Source organism: Passer domesticus, chromosome 4 (genome assembly GCF_036417665.1).
Source record: "Passer domesticus isolate bPasDom1 chromosome 4, bPasDom1.hap1, whole genome shotgun sequence".
NCBI classification, from domain to species: Eukaryota; Metazoa; Chordata; class Aves; order Passeriformes; family Passeridae; genus Passer; species Passer domesticus.
In genome coordinates, this window is record NC_087477.1 from 70,130,569 (window position 1) to 70,149,249 (window position 18,681).

The 18,681-nt window shown below is 36.7% G+C and overlaps 1 long non-coding RNA gene across 1 annotated transcript; it reads right to left on the bottom strand.

The window, feature by feature from the left end:
• Positions 1–7,746: 7,746 nt before the first annotated feature.
• LOC135300082 (uncharacterized) lies at positions 7,747–8,932 on the bottom strand. The gene is made up of 3 exons (XR_010361960.1): positions 8,715–8,932; positions 8,326–8,543; positions 7,747–8,223 (listed from the first exon to the last, which is right to left on the bottom strand). It is a non-coding gene; the product is annotated as an uncharacterized LOC135300082 (long non-coding RNA).
• Positions 8,933–18,681: the final 9,749 nt, after the last annotated feature.

Genomic DNA, 18,681 nt, shown 5'->3' on the forward strand with positions numbered 1-18,681 from the left:
TGTTTTGTGACACCACAAAGCAGCTGTTCTTTTACTCTTCTGACTAAGACATTTATATTCAGCCCTGACATTTTAATCTAATAAAAAAAAAATCTTTTTACCTCCTTGCAGTATAAACAGAGAACCTCTATATAATGGGCATCTGTGGAATATGGAATTAATCCCACTAGTGCGGAAAAACCTTCATAAGTCTCTTGCGGCTTCATCACTCTTTGAGTTATGAGGTCTTCCTCTCACTTGTGGGATAAAGTCCAAATCCCACAGAAGCTTATTATGTGTTCACTATTTATTAAAACTTCATCATTTAAAACAAAACACTTAAGAAAGACACTGGGAAACATTTAAAATCAAAGAGGTTTCAGTCTGAGGAATATTTGTTATATTTGAAGGTTTTTCAAAGTAGAGAAGAAAAAGTTCATTTTAGTCCTGATAACCACTGCATTTGCTGCTTCTGATTATTTTTTCTTTTTTTCTTTTTCTCCATGGAGAGATTCTGAATGTTTTTCCTTTCTTTCCTACATGATTTTATAAATCTTACAGTATCCCTCTGAAGACTTTACTTACTTTTCTCTGCTTTCCAACCCAGTGACTAGAGCTATTAACCATGAGTGAGAGCCCTTGTTCCATGGCTTATGGTTGTAAATGTATGTTCTTGCTGTAGTTTGATTTACAAAAATGTCCTTTAAAGGACACTCCATGTTTTGTAGAAGTGTAACTTCACAAAAATATACTAGCTAAAGCTTTAACCTAACACTTTAGCAGTACTAACATTTTCTACCAAGGCTGTTCTGGAGCTAAGAAGATTGGGAAGGGGGTAGGGAAACCTGTTTAGTTTAAAAGTCTGTCACGTACTTTGTCTGAGTATATTTAAACCTCTTCTTTCCTTTGCCTGGTTTCCACTGACAGACTTTTTCACCTCTATTACTTCATGGCGTTTCTGTGCCTCAAATCAAGTAGAAGCTGATGTCCAAAAAATCACTTGATGTAATGCAAATGAACACATCCACTATACTTGCTATGCTGCCTGGAAATTAATTTATTCACTTCATTGTAGTGATCAACTTATTATGTAGGTTTAAATAATAACTTTTAGTCACTATTTTACAAAACAAGCACAGGAACTGAATAAAAATGTCTTTTAATTGCCTTGATGTTAAGTCACACAAGTGCTATTGTTACTGTTATACTAAAAATAGTTTATTTTTCCTTATTTCTGCCTATTATAAATGAATAACTGTTATAACCTATATAATTCTCCCTTGCCCTCACACAGCAGTAAGTAACTAATTCCCAAAAGAGTGGTGAAAAACAAAGAACCCTATCTTACAGCTAAGGAATGTAAGGCAGATGTTCACAGAATGACTATCCCAGTGCCATCCTGTACATCTGTGTCAGAACTGGGATGAGAAGCCAGAAGTTGCTGTCTGCAAGCCCTGAGCTCATGGCATGGCTCCTAAGGTATGCTATGCATGGAAATAGGCATAGACTTGCAGAAGTAATGTTCAGGTGACAATATTGAAACATTTTTCTGGTATGTGTGGAGCAGATGTGGCACTGGCACCTTTCTGAATCTTTTCAGAGACCTGAAGCTGCAGGGGCTGTGCTCCCTTTCAGCTGTACCAAGGGCAGATGAAAAGCACAGTGCAGCTAAAAAGGTGTGTGCCTGCAAGACTGATGGTGTTGGAATTGTTTACCCTTTAAACAGAAATGTTCAGGTGAGAGAGCAGACTGCCTCTGAGGAGTGGAGAGCAGAAGAAGATTGTTTAACCTGCTGGAAGATTGTGGGCACAGTGTGTCATCCTTTACCTCTGGAAAAAAAAATCAGATCAATTTTAATAAATTGCAGGGGAGCTGACAAATCTTTTGTGCATACTTGAACTTTGAATCTCTTCACTAGTTCATATGTTCTTCCAGTTATTCACTTTTCTTTCCTTAGCCTTAATAGAGAAAACAGGATCTGATTTGAAGGCAGGCAGGGGAATAAAGAACAAACAGCCATATCTGCTGCTTATTTCTACAAATGCTAAGGGTTACTTCTAGTCTCCAGTGAGAACTCAGGACGGGCCTGCTTTTAGGAGAATCTGTGAGATTTACAGCAAAAAGTGTACAGCCAGTCAGAGAGCTTCCACGTGATGACAGATCTTTCTGCTCAGGCTGTGCTGATGAGTGGGACAGAATTAGCACAAAATGACCCTTTTATTCTGCTATAGCATGGATTTATACTCATGGAGGCAGCTCCTCAGTAGGGGTAAATTGTCTTAACTCTTTCAAAGGACTTGAATTTGGCTGTTTGAGCTTTGGTCCAGCCAAAAGGTGAGTACATATTTTCAAGCTCTATGACTTCATCTGTCAAACACACTGTCACCCTCTGCACCTCCAGTCTTTAGATTTCTTGCATTGCTTTTCAGTGATATTGAAACAAGTTTCTACCTGTTACAAAGGATGCTCTTGTAGCCTAAGTGTAATAATCTTTTGGGTGTAATTATTTTTAGGTATAAAAATTTTGAAATGTAATGGAAAGCAACTGAGATAAAAATATTTGCTTTTATTTTGAATTATTTGTCACCTTCATCAGTCATATTTTTTCTTTTTCATTGTTTGAATAATTTATTATTTATACATTAATAAATAAAAAACAAACTAAGGCAATTCTGATGACATAGTTCATTTTTGTCCTGTGCTTCATGCACAAACATGTAATAGTAATAAACACAAAATGTACATAAATCCAGTTTTTAGATTGAAAGAACAGAAGAGGCAAGTAAAGCATGGGCTGCAGAAGCAACAGGAAGTGAAAAGGTGGTGAGAGTGAAACAAGAATGTAAATCACATTTTTTATGAGTGGCCACCCGGACGACAGAGTGCAGAAGCAGACCGGGTTGTTGTGAGAAAAAACAATGAAGAGTGCACATGTAATAATACAAAGTGCCTAAGTGAGGGGTAGGGCTGGGGCAGTGCTGGGGAAGGCTATCCTCAAGCGGGGCTTGGAGAGGGCTCATTGCTTACTCTGCCTCCTGCTTTTTTGGTCCCCTTAACCCCCCTTTACTTTTTTCTTATACGAGATTGGTTTTGGTAGGGATGGTCCAAAAAAGCACCCACTTGAACAATAAACACAAATGACTGTGGTGGTCCTGTCAGCTTTGGATCTTTGTAAAATAACCAGTGATCCACAACATTTTCTGGAATTGATTTCACAGGCTTTCCCTCTACATCCTCACTGACAGCCTGGAAAAAAATTTCCCCTACCACCATCAGTGAATGTTATTCATTTTCCCATTATTGTACATTCTTGCAGGCAAAGAGTCCTAAAGAGCAATCTCTTTGAAACAAAGGTGATTTTGCTACTGAAGGAGTAACAAATCAAATGCTATGCTCACAAACTCTTAAATTTTGAAAAGAACACTTGCAAATGATTAAACAGTTATGCATGGCAAAGACTTGAAGTGTTGACGATTTATTCAGACTTTGTAGCCTATAGTAGAATATAAATTTTTGTTAATAGTGGCATAAACCATATTAGGGACATGGTTTAGTGCTGGACTTGGCAGTGCTGGGTTAACAGACTTGATGATCTTAGAGGTCTTTTCCAACCTAAACGATTCTATGATTCTATGATAAATGCAACATTCTCTCCTGTTCCCTTCCCCCCTTTTTTCCTAAGTGTAGGACTTCCAAGATTTTTGGAAGCAAAAAAGCATCTGTTTTTCTGTATGTTTGCTTTTTTTATAGACTTCATAAATCCAGCAGGCCTCTATTTGGACCACTAGGCCCTTTCAATAGAAGCATGTTTTCACTGGGATTTCCACATTCATAATTATTCCTCTAGTTTCTCTGCTGTGAGAAGACAAGCTGCTATTTCATTGCTTTGGGGAAGTTAATAATATGGTAGGCAAAACATCAGGAAAAATTATAATGAATGAACCTATACAAATTGTAGGGAAACACATGCTGCTGTTATAAAATGTTCCCATCATAAATCCCAGCAAATCACTCTCTGCACAAGTGAATAACTTTTTAACACATAAACACTCAATTAATTAAAGGTAGTATACTATATACACTCAAACTAGTGTGACACAGAAAAGACAGATTCAAATAATGGCATTCAAGATTGTAGGCCCAGTCGTGTCTGCCACAGCCCTCCTGAGAGATTTGGGAATAATAACACTCCAAAGTAACTCTCTTCTAGACCTGAAGTGAAAATGAAGTTCTCAGCCTCAGTGCTGCTATACTATATTATTGCATTCACTTAAGGCATAAGTAGGAAACTCCCTACTTTTTTTCTCACCTTATTTCAGACATAGAGAAAAAGTTTCCTCAGCTTCATGTAGGTCACCATTCCCTCCTCTTCCTTCTCCTCCTTCTCCTCCTCCTTCTTGTTCCCTCTACTCTTTCTTATTTTTTTGTATTTTCCTATCTTGCCCAGGATCTTGGAAGATTATTTATTTTAACAACTGCATTATTTTCAAGGCCAGAATATTTATTGATATTGTCTTTTCTGTCTATGGCTGTGGTTCAACTCCACTAAGATGTATTTGTTCATTTTGAGAGCCAATTTGGTTAGAATTTGCTGGGACTATTGTAAAAGTATTGTTGAAATAAATTTTTCACTCTATAAGAAAAAAAAAGCAAGTGCAAGGGAAAACAAACAAATTTTGAAAAGTTTTTAGTTTTGATTATATTTGTGTCAAGATCAGATGGAGACTTACCAACTGTAGAAAAATAACGAACTTGTACTCACATAGAAAGGAACAAAGCAAGGTTTAATTTCCCAGTGTAGGGTTTATTAAGTTTTCTCCAGTTTTCTGCAGCAAGAGTCACTGAGAACAATCCACCAATAAAAATAGTTAAAAGTAGTGACTTGAATCCAAAATTTCCCATTCAAGAATACTTATGTTCACATACCTGCTTGAATCTAAATGATATTGCTGTATGAATGGACAAATATTTGTATGTTTTCACAGGGAGAAATACAATGATAGTCCATTTTTATACTGTATTTTCCCATTCTATCAGACCTGATAAAGCAGGAAAATTTATTAATTTTTTGAGGGTTTCTGAGATCAAGGATTTTTTTCCATTCAGGTTTAAACTCCATATATTTGCTATGGCCAGTCTCTATGTGTATTATATATAATAGAGATTATGATTTTTCATGTAATATGGCCAAAGAAAAAAAATATTTTCTTTCTACTCTCCACTCCTCTTTTTTGCACAGCTCAGATACTTCTATGTTGATCCACTTTCATATCACTCTTGTGATTGATAACTCTAATAAGAATTAAGGTTTACACAAGCTGAGAAAACACAGACAAATGAAATTTAAAAAAAAGTCTAAGGCTTCCCCCCCTCAAGGTAACAGAATCATTAAACATAGAATAGTCAAGCTTGGAAAAGACCTTCAAGATCATCAAGTCCAACAATCATCCTAGTACTGCCATGTTCACCACTAAACCACACTTCTAAAACCAGGGAGCAATAGCTGATGGCAACAACTGGGGCTGCTTTGGGTACATGCTGTGTGATCACCTCTCAGGAATTAGTTTATGATACTTAATTCTTCCTGAGTGCTGAACCACCACCACCACCACCACCACCACTGCCAATGTATCACACAAAATGTGTTTTCTTTTCCAGCTATTGGCAGATATTTTACTTTTTATATTTTAATTTAAGTCCTATATTTTCCTCAGTCACTACACTCATTTGAAATTGCCTTTGATATTTTATGGGACCTTTCTGTCTTTTCTGCTTCTTTCCCAGTAAGTAAATATGACAGGATTCCTTAAATAAGCAGGCCTGAATTTCAGAATGGCAGTACACACTAAATTTGGAAAAAAATTTAATGGTGCCACTCAGGCTGAAAAACTGACAAGTTGGAAAATGAGATGCAGCATTACAAACATCTGTCCTTTCCTATCCCAGTATCTCTGATGGTAACCTGCTCAAAAGGCCATCCATGAAAACTTTTGTCTCACACAGTGCACATTATTATCTCCTACCATCATGGAAAAATCTTATGGGGTAGAAGTCCCCCCATTCTTTTTGGAAATTGCAGAGGAATCCTTGGTCATCCTAGGAGAGGGGTGTGGTTATGACACAATGAAACAATAATTAATGGCCTTTATAGACCCTTACTCAATATTCCCAATTTAATCTAAGTGTATCCAGGTTATTTTGTCAGTCATCTGAACTGATATTTATAGAGTTTCCTAAAGTGTGTAATGGAAAAACCGCTATACTGAGCACACACCTGTTGGACTCAGCAAGCTTGATTATAGATTATGAAATTTCATACAAAATTACTGGATGTTTCAGAGCTTAAAAATGAACCCTCTTGCTTGGCCACAGATATTTTAAATGATTCATAAGTATTTAGGCCATTTAAAGGCTTGTTGGTTGCTATAAAACTTTATCCTGTTTAACTTTATCCTTGACTTACGAAGTCTGTTTCTAGAATGTATTCCATTACCCTGCCATTATTAATCATATTTCATAGTTACTCTCTCAAGAACATCTATTTTTAGCCATGGAAGTTATCTTATACAGTCATATTATCCAATGATGACTCTTTTCAAGCCAAATGTAACACTTCCAAACAATCCTTTCAACTAAAGTTATACTGATGCTAACAGAAGCCACTAGCAAATCCACAGGGGAAGAAGTGAAAATGAATTGATCCAGTCCTAGATCTTGTCAGCTAGTGATTACCCAAGAAATGGATCCTCTGATAGATCCTCTGAGTCCTTTATCTAATTTTTAATCTTTGACCTTCACACTGCCCTGTGTTCAACATTTCCACGGTTCAGTATTTTGTTATTTGAAACTTCGTACCTAAAGTGTTGCTGTTTGTTGCTGTCTGTGGTCTACTTTATGTGTTACTGTACATGTCATAATGTTAATCTATTTTGTTCTTATCTTACAAAAAGAAAAAAAAGTAGCTGAATATTTGAGCATAAAGTTATTGTAAAATCTGAGCACAAAACAAGACTGGGAAATGCATGTTGTAATAAGCAGTTTATACAGTTATATGGATGAGTTTTTAAATGGAGAGAACCAAAATGGAAATCACTCCATAATCTTTAATACTGATTAACAGTGTCATACATTTGACGGAGTAATGATGACAAAAAAAACAGGACAAAAGGAAGATTAAACATGGACTATACATTTTGCTGAAAGTCAAATGAAACTTGAAATCATAGACTACATTTTTGTTAGGGTTTCTCATTAATAACATAAAATTAATTGTAATTGTATTTTAAATGTACATGACATTAAATGTATTTTTATGTATTACATAATTTTATTTTTTTCCCCGGAAATCTCATTCAAACTACTAAAATTTTTGGGTTTTTTATAACCTGCACTGGTAAAATTTGCTTTACCTTATTCATTTCTGCCATTGGAAAGGTAGAAACCAGCTGCCTCTTGAACAGTCTTACAAAGCTGTTCAAGATGGAAAGAGAAAATGTTGTGTTGAAAGCCAGTAAAACATAATTGCCTTAAATGAAATAACGGAGAATTTTAGGTAGGTAGGGTGTGATTACACATTTGCAATTTATTAATTTTTCTTTCTGTCAAGCCAGAACATGCAGGCCATCCAAGCTGCCTGATTCGAGGCTGAGTTGGAGCATCTCTCTGTGCTGTGCAGGTAACTGCATGTGCAGTGAGTGCCTGTGTGCTCCTGGCTTTGGGTAGCTGCAGAAGACAGAGCCTCTATCTTCAAAAGTGAAGGTTTGTACATAATACCTGCATGCGCACACACAGAATGTGACACTGCTACGGAACAGCAAGAGGGAATAAAGGAAAACTGGCCATGCAAACAGGAGTTGTCCAGACACATGCATGTGTTAAACTGAGAACCAGCCCTCTGCTCCTCCACTTGGAAAAATTCCTGGTGAGGAGATGACTTGCTATGGATTTGTGAGGTAAAAGCTTCAATGGAAAATAAAATCTGGCTTCTGTTGCCTGGGCTGAGGCTCATTCCACTTATCCACTGGCATGACCTCACTGGGAGTGGAGTCAAAAGTCTGCCTTGGTTGATGCAATGTGCCACTGCTGCTTATTTGCCACCTTCCCTCCTGTCCTCAGAGACTACCTGCTCCTCCACCCACCACCAGGCAATAACTCCTTCAGGGATGACGCATCCAGGCAGTCCCTGATGCCAACGATCAGGCACTGGAAACAGCCCTCCTGGACAGGATCTTAGCATGGTCCTTCCTGCCACAAAACATCAGACTGAACTGTAGGCTGACAGTGTCCAGAGCTAAAATCAAATGTTTTTAGCAATAAAATCTTACATCAGAACATATATATAAATACCTTTCAAAATCCCTCTTCTGGGCACTGTAACAGATTCATCTACCCCAGATGAGTGGACAGGGAAGTATTTCCTCCTTCTGTACTCCAGGTCTCCATGGTGACCTCAGATACCAGACTGATGTACAACATGTCAAAGTCTTTTACACTGTCCTCTTGTCGTTGTCCAATAAATTTTCAGTGTGCTAAGTAACAACTAAGATGTTGTTACTAAGGTTTGCCTGCATGATGAAAAAATGCTTATTATAAAGAAGGAAATGGGAATTGTTATTTACCAACAAAACTAGTGTAGTAACAAGAATGAAACACATCAGAGCCTAACACTTCTGTTGGAAGCAGGTTTTGTCCTAGTTGTTAATAACTTTTATAATGATTTGAACTGTTTTCTTTACAGTCTTTCAGCTGCTCTCAAAGGAAACTTTTTCCTTGTTTAGTGCCTCCAAGTTTCTTGAAATGCTTGGATGAATGGCCCTCTGTAACAGCCAAAGATTATTTTATCCATTGAACTTCAGAACATGAAAAATATCCCATCTGGTTAAGTAGTGACTTGATTTTGGGTCATTGTGAAGTAAGTTTTATGTAGTTTGCTGGGAAGGGTCTGGTGTTCACTGTGCTGTAGAATATTACTGAAATATAGAAATTGATACATTATTATGTCACAGAAAAGGTGCATGGACATAAGCAAATGCCAGTTCCAGCTTTATTATGAAATTAAACAGAGCCAAGGAACTTCCTGGATACTGGAACTCAGACATCTATATTGTTAAATTGGCCCTGGTCAACATCCACTTTTCTCATGCAGTTTCTATGTTCACCCTGGACTTCAGCTAAGGTGCAGGATTAGCAGGGAGTTTGAATTTGGTAATTTCTTTTTCAAAGGCTAGAAAGTTTAGCGGTATGAAATCAGAACAGCTATATTCATGTTTAATATACTATTGAAGACCTCATATGTATAAAACATGCATATTTCTTCAATGATCTTAGAAAATCCAACCATGGAAGCAAATATTAGAGCTTTCACATTTTTTGGTGAAAGAGCCAGCAGCTACTTTCAGGTCATTGCAGTTACCTGGGACATGATTGAGAAATGCAAAATGATTGCCCTTCAGCAAATGCCTAATGAGTGTTGATTGAATTGTGTCAGTGTTTGAAAAAAGGACCATCCTGAGTGCTGAGGTGAAAAAGTTGTACTGATGGTTGCATGTAAAGTAAATTAGTGACCATATATTAGTCAATATAAAAGACACTGACACGTGCTAACACTTATGAAAGCATTCCAAGGTGGACTCTGTTTTCCTATCAGCCTGTACATTTTGGACTGAAAATGTTGATTGTTGAGAAAAGATTTTCTTTGCTGTCAATGAATTTTATTCCTTCCTATTAAAGCCAAGACAACAGAAGTAGAAGAAATGCCACTGTAGTTTACAAACTCTGTGAAGCAGATGAACATCTGCTGCTTTGCAGTGAACGTTCTCAGAGCTGAATTCAAGTACAAGAAGACAGCTAGGAATCCAGGCTGGGTATGTCCCTATGCAATCACACTTCCAGTCTCATGTGTGTGCCTGTCCAATACTTACAGAGATCTTAGAGCTCCCACTTCCACTGAGGATTAGATGATCTCATATCAAGGTTTTACCTTTTGTAGACAGAAGTGTAGGAAGGGCTAAGACCACAGGAAATGCCCATCATAGACTACTTTACACATAAGTAGAAAGTGGTAGAAATTGATGTAGGAAAGATCCTTTTAAAAACCTAAGTTTCTTCTTAACATAGCCTTAGTTCTGATTTTCTCAACTGAAATGATATTACTAACATATGCATGTATTTATATATTTTCTGAAGCTACTTTAGCCACAATTCTAGCTAGGTTAAATTTTGGTGCTTAGCTAATAAAAATGTACACAAAATCATCTTAGAGTGAAAACATTGGTTAAAGTAGATTCTGTTAAGTCTTTGGTTGTGTTATATTTTTAATTTTTCATATTTCAGAAACAGATATGAAACCAAGTTAAGTGAAGGTTCTGCACATAGTTAGAAACAACTAAATCATTGCTCCTGCCAATCAAAAAGTTAGATTATATTTTCAAAACACTGTAAAATGGTGGAGCAGATAACAGAGCTGTTGGGGGTGTGTGAAGACTTAAACTAGAATAAATTGTTTTCCCCTGTTCATCATATTCAAATGCAAATATTTTTTCAGTAAAATAAATTGAGAAAAAAAAAGGATGAACCTACCCAGTTTTCTCTAACAAAACAAGGTTTCATCATGAGGCAAAGCTTTTAGTCATATTTTACTTGTCATCCAATATTGTAGATTGGTGGTTATAATAATAATTAAATCTATTATTGATTCACATCTAATCTCTATGAAATCTAGCACTAGTGACAGTAAGGATCCTTTTGAAAAAATCAAAACAAACAATAAGACCCATATAGTACATGGGGTGAAATTCTGTTCTTGTGGAAGTAAATAGTAAAACTCCAGTTGACTCCAAAGGGGTCAGGATCTCTTCCCCTTTCCCTCCACCCCCAGTGTGCAACCACAGCTGTGCTTTTGCTAAGCCACATGCAAGAACAACTTATGAATCACATCTGGTGACCCTGTTTGGCATCCCAGCAGAGAAAACATCAGGAATATTAACCCCTTTGTTACAAAAATTAAAACAAAAAGGCTTTTGGGGCTTCTTGGATAATGCAAAAACTAAGAGAAAGAAAATAAAAACAGAATAAAAATATTTTAAGGGAATGGAAAATCAGGGCCACAATGAAAGAAAAAAAGGTGCTGAGGCATTGTAATGACAAAATTTAAGAATTAACACATTTTTATTTCTTTCTTAAGTTTAGCTGCCAATGTAACTAGATAAATTTGTTTGGTTTGTTTCCACTTGTTCTCACTGACGCAAGCCGGCAATAGCCTTTGTAGAATTTCAGGCTCTTTTGAGTCAGTGTCTTGATCTTCTGTCAAAACCTCTTCATTTTCCAAGAACGTCTCAATTTTCCATTTCCTCCTTGGCAAAGCTTAAAACCATATCCAAAAGCTGTATTAGCATTTTTTCACCTGAGACATTGGAATTTCCACCATCCCTGGACTTCTTTCCCTTTTCTGTCTTTGGAAGATATCTTGTTAAAATCCAATGTTAATATCCAAACCTCTGCCTCTGCTCTTTTTTTTTTTTCCCCTTTTTTGGGAGGTGTGTGTATATTTTACTCTGGGAAGGAATTTCACAGTCTGAAATTTAAATCATAGCTATCTATATCCTGGGCTGGATGAGCCTTTTATATATAAACATTCCCAAAACAAAACATTTGTTATCGGAATCTAGAAGGCAGCACTGTACTTTCTCACTGACTAGGTATCAAACAGTACCCATAAAGAGGCAAATTCCTGCACTTAAATCTCACTATAAGGTTTTATGCCTGGAATTTTACATATATGACTTGCCGTACGTGGAGAATTTTAGAGAAAATAGAAAAATGTACCACACAGACCATTGCAGACCACTAGAGATAAAAATACAAGTCAGCCACATTGTCCCAACAACATTAAGGCTATTTCTATCCCATTGCCCTGGTTTGTTCTATTTAAATAGATTCTGCTGGGGTGTAGAATATGTTAATTATGTCTGAAGGGTGAAAGGCCCTGACTTAACACATCCTCTGGGCTTTGTGAAATCACAGAGCTGAATTTGACAGGAAAGACACTGTGTACCAGAAGCAGCAGAATCCTCTAAATTATGAATGGTGGTGTATCAGCACACTGGACATGTCTGGTTGAAGTCTAGCTCCTTTAAGTGTTTGATCTTTCAGCTACCTCTTTGGAAAATGGTATCTTTGCTGTTTTTTGTGAGCATCTGGCTGCTTGCTAGTGGGATCATGGCCACAATCTCACTGGATACACCAGTATCTAAACCCACTTAAATCAGATGCATCAGAGCATCTGAAATCAGATGCTTGAAAACAGAAACTTGTCAGTACAGAAATAATTCTAAACAATTCAATCTCTTTAACTCCAGGAAACAATTAAAATGTAATTACAGTTATGTTGGAAATGTACAATAAAAAACTAGGAGGTTTTCTTTTTTTTTCCCTGTCAACAAAACAATCTGAATAGTAGTTAGAAAAAGTAGACCATCTGGAAAAAAAGTAGAAAAAAGACTATCTGGAAAGGTTAATATAAAATGTCTATATTTTGAACAGCTGTGAATGAAATTCCTTTTGACATTAATATAGCATGGCAAGTTCTTACAGAGTATGAGGATATCTGTCAGCTGTAGGGAGAGTAATGTAATGATGAAGAAATAGAAATATATCATAATAATACAAGAATTCAGTGAACACAGAAGTCAGCACAGGGAGAATTAATAGACTTGATGCAGCAAAATATTTCTGTTTATTAGATTATTAGTGCAGTTCTTAAGCTATTAATGGTCCAATAATAAAAATAATATTAAATAATGTTGCTTGAGAAATTCACAATAATATTACACTTTTTTCCAACATTTTCAAACCCTTTCCCCTGCAGAGAATTCTGATATTAGAATTCAATTCAGTATGAAAGCACACGTTACAGTTTTAATAACCTATGACAGAATTTCCTACTTTTCAAAAACATATTATTAATGCTGAGGTGTGAAGTGTCAGCAGGCGCAAGTAGGGCAACCAAGACTGAGAAATGGTTGTAATGGGGCATTTCAATTATCTGCATAGAAATTTATCCTTTCCAGTGGACGATTTAGAGAGAGAACTTCTTGACCTCTCAGACTATAATTTTTATAGCAGTTGGTTCTACAGCACACATGAGGGAATGTTGCTAGGTCCTATGTAATATACAAGTGTTGGTTCATAAAGTAACTATCGCTGAGCCACTAATTAATGGTGACCACAGCATAATTAAGTTCAACATTCTCAAGGGAGTGATTGAATCAAATGTGGGACTGTGACACTAAACTTTTGATAATGAAATTTTTTTCAAGGGGAAAGTTAGTTAAAAAAACCCTGAAGTCAAAAGTGAGGAAATTAAAATCCTTACACTCAGCATGGAGGCTTCTTAGGCATCCCAGGAGTCACAGAGGAATGAATACATCTTAACAAAATATAAAATAGAAAGCCATTTAAAAGCTAGTACAGGTAGATTGCAAGGTTCAAGATGTTATTTAAGACAATATGGTAGCTTTCAGAAAACTGAAATAGAGTCCAATTCAATGAAAGGACCAGATATTGGGGAATTTAGGAATTCTGGAGCTAAAAGGTAAGGTATAAGATGAAAAGTCATAAATACTTCTGAAAATACTAACAGCAGATTTGTATGTGTCTCAGTTAGGTACTGTGTCAGAAAATTAGGTGAATCATTTTCTTATCCTTGGGAAGTTATGGATAATATGGATATTAGAAAAAAATTTTAAACAATGTTTGTCTTAGGAGTTGTCAATGAGGCTGGGAGATCTGAAATAAAATAATCAAAGGAATTCACTGTCAATAAACTGATAAACTGGAAAGTATCAGTACACAAGGCCTTCTGAGAACTCAGATGGAAAAAAGTGGTAGTGGAACTATTAGCAGGAGAGTAAAATTTCGTATGATTTGTGATTCTAAACTGAAATGTGGAACAGCAGCAAATGTTTAAAAAGTACTTGAGTCACTTGGAGAATTGCAGGTGGCTTTAAGTGGAAGAATTAATTAGAATAATCAGTAGGAAAAATTATAAAGTTGCTTTCCTAATTTTTTTTGCTTTGCTTTAAGCAGAAACAAACACCTCATGAGAAGGAAGGAAGCCCTGCCTAAGGCCACCATGGCATGAACACAGAGAAGAAATGGAAAAGAAAGTGGCAAAAGAGGCAGGAGCCGCTGCCTGGCTCTGGATGAAGTGCAGGTACAGCAGCATCAGCTTAAGATTTCCCTTTTCCCTCACCCCAGCAAGGCTGGTGAGTGATTTAGCATGCCCTTGAATGCATCAGGATCTTACCAGCAGGCTCTGGTTTTAGTTCCAAATGCAGACCACACTGGTCACCTGTATTAACCTCTTGGTAGCACTCACCATTTAAACAGGACTTTCTCTGTCTGACAGAGACAACTCTGATTGTGCCTGATGGTCCTTATGCATAAGGTGACCCAAAACCTGAATGTCATCGTGGTGAGGCCTCAGTTACATTATGTAAATACTGTTCCTGTTTCTAAACAATAATAGTCTTTTATGTAGTCACTTCAGTCACTTCTGCACTGTAGTAGCCTGACCTCTTTCAACAGAGCTGATACAAATTTCAGCTGAAATCTGAATTAAAGGCTTGGATGGGATGTACACCCAGGCCTTGTTACACAAGTTTGATAATGGAAACAACATTAATTGAAGTGTCTTCTGGAAGGATATAATGATATTCCAGTGTGAAAAAACTCCAGATCCTGTATTTTATATGTTGATTCTTTATAGATATCTCGTATATAAGAGTGAGTCTTATATCATTCTGGCTTCTGAAGGATCCAGATTCATGATATACTTTGAGAGAAAATCTGACTTTCCAGAGAGAGGAACATAAACTAGAGAGAAAACACATGGCCATTTTAAATAGCTTATGCATTTGCAGAATAATTTTCATGAAAAATATTATGTCCTAAAGGAAACATAGAGCCTGTGGTGTTGATGGAAAGAGCTTACACGCACTCAGTTTCTGTAACTTGCATAATTCACTTACAGCTTTAGTTCTCATGAATAATGCTGTCATTCCAAAGTCGTGTCAACAGTAATGCCTCTACACCAGCCCATCACATCGGGTGCTTTGCGTGTGCGTACACGCAGTACATGGAATCACTATCCAGATAATAAACCATCAGACTAGAGACTAAATTCATTTATCTTGCACCTTGACATCCTCCCATACACTAATCCATTTCCACTGGGACTGTTTTTAACAATCTGACCCTCCCAGCAATTAAGAACAGCTGCCATTTTTTTTTTAAACAAACCTGCCAGGAAAATATTTCTTGCTTTCCTCACAAACCTGGAATTCTGAGCCACCCTCCCACCCCCAAATTACATTGGACTGATTCCCAGGACATGTAATGTTCAGTCATGGGCTAATGACTGGTTTAAATTTCAATAACCCACAGTTCGTTAGGACCAGAAATATATTATACCATGGTAGAGATGGGATTCCCTCTTTTCCAACAGGATATGGCCTTTTTTTTTTATCTCTGCTAGACTTGCTAGTATTTAAAATACCAGAGTTTAAAAGTTAAAGTTATGTAGGTGCTGGTTAATGTTTAAAAATATTTTGTAATGGGCTGCTGCCTACAGCTGCAACTACAACTGAGGCCCCAGTGAAGAGCTCTTGCAGAAGCATGTGGTCACAGATGTTCCTTACCATGGGCACTTCCTGCTCAAAAGAGAGAAAGAAGAGAAGGGAGTTGGTGAAATTGAGTTAACTATAGACATGAAAAAGGCTAGTACCAAGTTGTTATTCAATGCCATGACCCAGTTCCTGGCCTGCTGTCCAAGCCTCATGAAAGCCTCAATGCCCCAGCTAAAAATAGTAGTTTTAACTGCATTTTCCAGTTGAAACTGGGGCATGTGAATTTGTGATCTTTAGGCAATATGGCTTTATAGGCACTGAGAAAAGTGACTCCAGCAAAAAGATGAAAAATCCTGCAGCATGGGTAAAACAGCGTATTTGTGTCATGATGTAAAACACCTGCTGGTGTGAAATGGCCTGAAGATTTTACTGCTGCTCCATAGTCAACTTAACTCATGAAGTCAGACATATGTGTCTTGTGTGCTCATCTTACTCCCACCAGAACCCAATACTTCATTTATTTGCTCTGTTGAAAAGACATAGCAGTGCTGGTATGTTTTTTAATTTAATCTTCACAGTGTAGCTGCCACTAGTATTGAATTGCTGCCTCCTACTGAGATGTACCTGCCATGGTGTAAATAATTCTACCAAATGATATGTCTACACTTTGGGTACAAGGTGGTTTAGAGGAGAGAGAGCAGAACATAACCCATCACAAAAAAAGAGAAGTAAAATGGTTGTTTAATCACTATGAGTTGAGGAAAAACTATCAAACCATATTCTTCAGTACAGCATGGGTGTTTTCCTCATTAAAGCAAGGGAGAAAACAGCTTGACTGGCCTATGACAGGATCCCCCACGTATGATAGGTGTATATGGCAACAGAAGAAAGGCCTCTTGCTCTATGGCCTTTCACTGTTTTGGAAAGGTGGATTTAAACAAATTTTTGCTGGGTTCACCTCTGGCCATGGTGTCAAAATCATAATGCGCAAAACTACACAATCTTAAAAACACAGGGAGTTGAGACCATCTCTGCAATGGTTGTAGCAAGTTCAAAACAGTGAGGAAGTGACCTTCAGAACACCTTAATGTCTTTGGCCTCTGCCTTTAGCAAATCAGCAGCATCTCAGAATTTTCTTAGCAAATAGAAATGAGACCAGCTTCCTAAAATTATCAGATAACAATGAAGTATTTAGATTTGCATCCAGATATTTCTCCTTCATAAAAATAGATGTTTGCATGTAGCTGTTTTTTTGCTTCATGCTTTCATGACTTTGTTTTCAGCAAAGCATTAAAAGAGTGATGACTTACTGCACCGCTTTTTAAAATCTAGTCACAAACCACAATTGCTAACAGGAAATGGAATGTTTACTTGAGTTTATTATACAAGGGTCTGGATATGAGCTGTGGGATTTTTACACCTCATAGCAACGGTATTACAATTTATTTACATCTTCATGTTGGCAGCTGCACAAACTCTTATGAAATAGGACAATCACACCTTAGGGAACAGTAATTATAGGCAAAGGTATAAATAGTATAAAGAAGTGCATGCATTTGGCACTTAAGTTGAAGAGAATAGAAACTATTCTGGCAAATCTTCAAAAACATGGACTCTTGTTCATTATGAGGCCATGAACTAATTAAAAAGAACTTGTCAGAATCAGCTGCATGAATAAATTCTAGTCAATTCTGGCACAGTTGAGCTCCAAACCCACGAAGAGCAAAGTTGTTTTAGTGATGTCATAATTTGGACATTCAGAGTATGATATCATTTTTGACAGAATTAATGCAGAATTAATACCATATGTATAAGCACTAATAGGTATTGAATTGAACACCCAGTGATAAGTCTATGTTGGTTTCCAAAGCAACAGTCTGGTTTTTTTTCTTCAGAATGCTTACATTAATATAATGTCAGAAGGCAAATTTAAAATACATTTCAACACTTTTATAAGAAAGCATTTAAGTTTTACATCTTTACCTCTATTTCAAAAGATGTTTAATAAGAAAACTTCAGTTAAACTTCAGTTCAATTTTTAATAGCAGCAATAGTGTCATAAGAGAATAATTTTAAGATGATTGTAAAAATTGTCACCATTTGATAGCTGGGTGGTGAATTCCTCTGAGGATTTGTGGCTTCATTGATAAATAATTTATACATACATACATATATATATGTATAATATAATATAATATAATATAACATAAATGTATTTTTATTCTTATACGAGGAATCCCAAAGTTAAAATGTAGTTGCATTTTGCAGCTTTTTAGTTCCTAGTCAGTGACCAGGTGTTACTCTTTCTTAAGTGCTTTGGCTCCCATCTCCTTTCTTTCCCAACCCTGATATATTAAATTCTTTCACTGTTATCCATGGTGGTTTTAAGGTCTTCCTCTTTAGTTATTCTTCCCCCCAGGATACAGTTGTAGATTGAGGATTTATGGCCAAAACAGGCTGAGCTAAAGAGCTAGTGAACAGAGGTAGTGTAGGGATATGGCAAAGTTTGCTGATGGAGCTAAACATAAGAATTAAAAGCAAAAGTTGACCACGGGGTGAGAGAAGCTCCCTTGATACTGAGAACAAGTGTAGGAAGCTCAGGAAAAAAAATTAACACAAATAATGGGAGAGTCTCATGAGAAGAAACTGCTTCCATTCTACATTTACAGGAGTGGGATTTGAATTAAGTGTTGAAAAGAAGGAAAAGATTATGGAGTTAAAAGTGTATGAGAAAGCTCCATATTCAGCAGTAATAGGAAGAGTAAACAAATTACTGATAAAATTATAGAAAATATAGAGAAGCAAAGAGGAACTCTCCTTTTGTCCATGTCCATCCCTGGTCTCCCCAGTGAGGCTGTAGAAAGAAGGTTAAAGATAGGGAGAATGACAAAACAGATATTGAAAAATAAGGAATAGATTCTATGTCAAGAATAATTAAGTAGACTAGAACCCCTTGTTCTAGAAAAGAGGCAACTGAAGTACAATGATTGCAGACAAAGACAATGTAATTGAGTGCATTACCAAGGCACTCCCAGAATAAGTGAAACAAACATTATCGTGTAAAAATCTCATGTTA